The 6,587-nt window shown below is 37.9% G+C and overlaps 1 protein-coding gene across 1 annotated transcript in view; it reads left to right on the top strand.

Annotated features, from left to right (window-relative positions):
• Window positions 1–5,130: 5,130 nt before the first annotated feature.
• The window catches only part of LOC112561058 (transmembrane and coiled-coil domains protein 2-like), a 76,863-nt gene continuing 75,406 nt past the window's right edge, over window positions 5,131–6,587 (top strand). Inside the window, exon 1 of the mRNA XM_025233255.1 lies at window positions 5,131–5,711. The gene's annotated coding sequence lies outside the window, so the exon portion shown is untranslated. The remainder of the gene's footprint in view (window positions 5,712–6,587) is intronic.

Genomic DNA, 6,587 nt, shown 5'->3' with positions numbered 1-6,587 from the left:
TACTCTGCTAAGAAAATGAAAGGAGACTCAGACAGATGTGCAGTGAAGAGTGTCGGGTGAGATGAAGACACGCACTCAAGCACGCACAACGAGTAAGCGAGAAAGGGAACAGAGAGACAGAAAAGGAAAGGCGACAGGCGAGTGTGTGCCGAAAGGTCACAAACATATGAAAGATCAAAATATGTCCTCTGACAAAAATGAAAACTAAATACAATAAATAAGTCTCGTCTCGCTAGGGGGAGAACACGTGACGTCACGCCACCAGAATCTTGTCTGCCTCCACATGTTTCTCGAGGCTATAGTTTTGCGAGGGTCGAGGAGCCATTCTCTCCTACAATATCGTCCTTCCTCAACATTTTATGGATTCAATCAGCAGCTGGGATGTTATTTTGGGGAAGTGGGAAGAGATTTCGCTTTGTAAAAAATGTTTGTCGCCTCCAGTCCCTTGATTGTCCGACACTATGCCATAATCCTATTTATACAAAAATATCATAATAAAGTGTAGCCATTTTTTCTTGTTTTGTTCATGTGGTAGTGTTAGCAATAAGTAGACTTTTTTCTGTCACAAACCACTCGGAAAGTTGAAGTTTCCACAGAATACGAAACGCACAGTTCATTTAACTATTTTCAGTCCGGATGATGTAGATAAGTAGAAATAAATAGGTTTTCTTTAGTTTTTATCATGAGCACTCAAAACGTGTCTAGCCTTGACAGTGAGCTGTGTTTACCCCCGTATCATTTAGGAAGAACGAAGATATTTTTTTTAAAGGTAAGAAAGGGAGTGACCGGAGTGAGTCACAGACGATGGACAAAGCACATGTCAGTACGTTGTGGACAGGTCGATTGAAAACACAAGTGTTCAGTCATTCTCACAATTTAGTTTACAGCAGGGGATAGTGGGTTTGACTGATTACCTGACACCGGCCAGCTCTTCATTACCCTCGAGACACGGCAAGTGCCAAAACACTACTAGCGGCAAGTGGAGCTGTCTTCCAAACAAGGCTTGGTAACCTTTTGCTTTTTTGAACTCCCGATTTTTTAAAATTCATTCGAAATTGTATCCTTTTATGTAGACACTTCTAAATTATTTTCAAATTGTTAATAGGCATTTTAAAACCTACGAGGGGAACAAACGACGAGGGTCACGGCGGATGAGCGAGATTCCTCGGCTACAAGACCGCTTTTCCATGAGTCGACACTGTCAAGACGAGTGGAAGGTCGTCGACCCACCAGGAGAAGTACATATTTTTGTGCGAAAGAGCAACCCACTACGTCCGCCCCTAGCGCCGATGTTTTTCATTTGAAGCAAATGTGAACGTGCGTTCTGAGGACGTCGAGTCCCAAAAGACGGTGTCTCGGTGTTTTGTGAGCTCGGCAGCAGACATAACGAGTAGAGCTTCGTGCTTGGTCAGTAGTGAGTACGTGCCACAAAACAATTCTTGTTTTCCAGTTCAGCTGAGCACTCCAGAGATCTTCTGCTGGTATTTTTAGCAATGTTGTGTGACTGTACTAATATTTTGGTTACGTGAAACTTTGTTTATAATTCTAAAACGAAGCCCACGGCTCTTTCGTTTGAGGGAGACATTTTTTTCCCCCTTTAATTATGGCAGCGAGTTCGCTGTGGCTTAAATTTGTTATTAAAAGAGACAATGCGCTGCAAGAGGCAAGTGTAATTTGTCTTTGTGTGAGAACGATAGAACGTGCAAATGTCAATACGAATGTGTCAGTGTCAATGACAGACTACGTGAAAACTGAAGTTGGGCAAGCCTCCGCCAGCTTTCGTGCTTCTGCAGGAAGCAGCTTTCATTCCGCTGGGCAATGTGCTGTGTGCATGAAAGGTGCCAGATACAAGCATATAACTGAATAATGTTGTAAGGATTTTACCCGAAACATTATCTGAAAAACATTTTTGCTTGTAGATTTAATCATGTTGAACACTCAAAATAACACTATAGTATAGGGTATTCACAAGATACGCACTTTTCTATTAAAAGGCTCAAAGATAAGCAAATATGTATTGCCAAATGTTTTCACTTTACATTTTGTTCTGTGTGTCTTCATACTTATGCTGGTTGATCAGCTACAAAAACTGACCTTTTCATGGGACACTACTCATATTTACAGAAGTAAATAGCAGTTGTTTCCCTTTCACCATTTTTCTCTGCATATGCTTGCGTTGACAGGTCTGGCTGTCTTGCCGTGATATTGACTTATAGTTGCTGTTAGTGTTAAACACCAATTTCTCTCCTCAATTCCAATCAACATTGGTATTTTTTAAACCCCTACTCCAACTTCCATTTTTATTTCAAACGTGGGCGGGTGGTGGTGGTGGTGGTGGTGGTGGTGCATGGTTGTGGGATGCAAGCTGCACACAGAAAATTGTTTTGGAAAAAAAAAATCACACACAGTACATAGCAGTCTGATTTCAAGCTGTCTGTCAATATCTACAGTTCGTTTAGTAGTAACATAGCAAACGTTAGGGAAAATGTATCCAGTTAGGATCCACAACACTGCATGAGATGGATATATTTTAAAGCTGTGTCCACGTCAGTGGTCAGTTTATAAAGGAAATGTCCTTAGCAAAATGTCACGTCGACGTGAATAACTCGACAGATTAAAGACAATATACAATATACCCATAGAAATACAAAAACAATATACAATATATACAATAGACAATATACCCTTCATCCTGATGCATGTGTGATGTCGCAGATTTGGGCGCAACTATTGGAGGTAGGAAAAACTTATGTAGTGGTGGGTGAGGCCTTCAACACTTTATAGCGTGTTTTTTTTTTTTTTTTTTTTTTTGAATGTCTAGCTTTATTCCTGGTGATGCGTGTTCTTCTTGCTTTTAAATACAAAAACAATTTAGTTACCGACCAAGGCCGGGCGCCCTCCACAGCCGCGGGCCCGGGTACACTATTTTTCCACTTCCTCTCGTCAGGTTTGTACATTATATCATCAATTGCTAATCCGATGTCTGATTTGTTTTATCCAGTTTCCATATCCCATGGGTTACGGTGAAACCACTCATAATTAAAAACTCTCTGCAAAGCGTTGGTTCTGCGATAAATTATAACGAAGTCGAGTGGAATCCATGCAGTCTGCTCGAAGGTTACAGAAACACCCGCTCTGTCTCTTGTGGGAGATGTGAAGGTCAGACACTACATGACACTGTCGACTTCAAGTTGAGCCAAAGATACTATACATATTCAGTATCTTTATGACTTATGTGTGCATACATGACGTGACTTCACTGAAGCTGGTCGACAAAGTTTAAATGTTCTTTTGATGCTCACCTCATACCTCCCTATGCAGCCACATATCGGTTGCGAAAACAATTTTTTTTTAAAGCAAAAAGAAAAAAAACCCTACAAAGTGATTGATGCCTTTAGCACTCCATTTAAATTACAGGATAACTCATATCCCTTTTAAAAAACAATTATAAATGTCAGTTCAACCATGAACGTAGATCCCCTGGACCGATGGCAGACGATTTTTTTCACTTAACTGCTACAACGAGGCTCGGGACCTCAGAACTTCCGGTTAAGCCTACCATGGTTTAGCGAATGACTTCAATGGCTATGTCAGCAAAGTGTGCAAGAATAACACCAATAAAGAAACGCACAAAAGGCGGCTGATACTGCTGCTGGTAGAATATAACTGCAAGTATCAAATCGTTCGGTGTAAATTTTTTTCTGCTTCCGCGAGCAGGAATATCGACAGATGAAGACAAGTGGCGAGCGGCTCTCATTCATACTACAGGCCGCTAGATCAGACCACGAACGTGTCTATTAGTTCGTGATCAGACACAAGTTTCAATCTATTGAGAGCCAAGATTTGTTCAAGGCACTAATTGGAAGAAGAATGTATTAAAAAAGGCACTGATCTTATTTACCTCTTGCTCTTCTTTATCCTGTTCATATTATAGTTTGCGACTATAAGGCGACAATTTTCACATAGCCAAGGATATGCCCATTAAAAAAAATAAATTAAGTTATTAAAAATCAAGTCATTCATTAAATTACTTGAGAAGTGTATTGATTAAATATTCTTCATATTTTTAAAAACGAAATATTTTATATAAAGCGAGAGACGAGGTGAAGCATATATATGCGAACACTTCATGATTCTAGATCTAGAAGTTTAAATAAGATTCATATATTATTTATTATTCATACGAAAGATTTCCGACTAGTGAAGCAAATACTAAATAGATACGAGTTTGGTTAAAAGTGCAAACAAGCAATACAGTTACGGTAATTATATTGTTGATATCAAACGTCTCATTAAATTCCAACTGACCGCGGATCACTTCGCAAGAGGCCGACAGTGAGTCTCGGCGTACAGACATCAGTCCACCTATCTACGTCCATGGTTCAACACTTGTACCAGGTGTTAAATCGTAAACTTACGCAAAAGCACACGCGCCACTGCAGCTTAGCATGCAGATGAAGAATATTGTATAACTAAACCAACAAAACAATAAAACGCATAGTTCAAAGAAAATGTCAATAAAATTTTAGTTTGGTGTCTGTCAGACTGTTACTTTTTAAACCGAAATTATTTACTTGGAGCAGACGATACAGCTCAAGATGCATCAAGGTCGCTGTAGAGAGCAAAACTCTCAATGTCAGCAGACGACAGCTACGTCTTCTCTCCCCTGAATTGCCTAGTGGCAAAAAGATATAGCGTCTTTGCGATAGGCTCACCGATATTAACGGGGAAATGAAGAACAATTTCAGTGATTTACCTGTTTATATTAAAACAAGTAAATCGTTTAAGGTCGTGTATTTATTACATAAAAATGCTTGATTGGTTATTCACAGAGGCTTATGTAAATATATTTTAAAAAGAAAATTAATGACCATGAGTATGGGAAGCAATATTATAATTGTTTAGATCACTGCATGGTGTCTAATCCAGTTTAATCCCCGTATAGGCAGGAAACATTCCTCCAGTCAGCCAAGATGTGGACAAAGATCTTATACTCTGTTGAAGGTTAGGAAAGGTAAGGCAGCGAGGGAAAGATCGATCTTACATTTACAAAATTAAAGCGAGCTCTAATTAGATAACTATAACGCACACCTCACGCCCCAACAACCTATATAAAGAATAGAAGATGATCGACCTTCTATCTTTAATTTATACAGTATGTTAATTCAAACAAATTTCTTATTTGTGCAAATCAAGTACGCAAACAATTAAAGTACGAAAAATGACTATGCTTATAAATCAGACTGATTTTTGTAATTGAAAATGTAGCATTACGTACATAGGCAAAATTGTTTTGAAAACCTTTAAAAGAAACTTCGTCGAACATTTAAAAATCTGTTGACTTCAATTCTTCGATCATCTGTTAATTCTCGCTATTATGATCATAGTCGACTAACGAAACCTGCAGATATCAGGAAATTAGTAGTTACTCAAGATACAAGTATGCAATACACGTGAAAGAGACAGTAGAGGGTAAGTTCTAAGGTTTGATTATCTATGGATACAACCTGAACCAAGATAATAAAACTCATTTCGTATTTAAAATGTTCGATTCGCGATGAAGTGAATCTCCGTGATGCATAGTTACACTGCTACCAAAACATCCCGTCGAGCATCCAAAACAGCCACATCCGGTCTAAAGGCAGCCGCTGGTACTGAGAATTCGCTGCATTGCTCTGCCGTTTTGTGAATATTCTAAAATTTTGCAATAGGTAAGTCATTCAGTAAAACATTTTTAAGTGGCATTTTCTTGCCGATCATCTTCATTGCCTTTAAACAAAACATTGGCCATGTTGGTTCATGTCGCGAACGGTCGTCTGCATTTCATCAGTACGACAAACGCATAGGTTATCTATTTAATGAACTGAATGAATATCTGCTCGTTAAATTGTTTCTATATTGTATCGTTTATTTTTTAAAAATAATTTTATATCATTTAAAAATTGTTCAGTGAAATCAGGTTATAGATAAATACAGACTAAAGTATTACTAGTACAGCCAGACAACGTGTTCGTCGTTATCCATAATATGTGGTGTCACTGGATGAAAGACTGCACAAATAATTTTAAAATTATTGAAATATCTTTCATGTGCATTACCATGAAACGGTATCAAAGCTTCAGTCAATATTAGTCTTTCCTTACTGCTTGTGAATTTCAATTTTCATCAATATATTTCTTCATCATCTGTGCTGGGGAGGTTTCATTCTTTTTCTGAATAAATTTCCATTACTGATAACAGTTAAGCTACAATAAACTCTACCATGCATTCAGTCCCCATGCTCTTGTATTATCAGAAGAGAGGGATCTTCTTCAAATATAACATTTTAAGGTGGAGAGGAAAATGAACATTAGCTTTCAATATTTATATATTATTAGTAGTATAAATTATTAATGTTATTACTGACTTTGAATCCTTAATTGAACAATCTTAAAAAATTACATTTACGTAGCAAGTTAAACAGCTATACAAACCTCAAAACGTATGAAAGTATTTGAGCATATTCATTTTTTTATGTACCTTCCTAAGAAGATGCTTGACTTAAAATTTTGTCATAATCTCCCAGCCTTTTGTTTTTGGTTGAGCCT

The sequence above is a fragment of the Pomacea canaliculata genome, linkage group LG4, assembly GCF_003073045.1.
Source record: "Pomacea canaliculata isolate SZHN2017 linkage group LG4, ASM307304v1, whole genome shotgun sequence".
Taxonomy (NCBI): Eukaryota; Metazoa; Mollusca; class Gastropoda; order Architaenioglossa; family Ampullariidae; genus Pomacea; species Pomacea canaliculata.
Note: the sequence above shows the minus strand (reverse complement) of the source record. Positions and strands in the feature narration are given on the sequence as shown.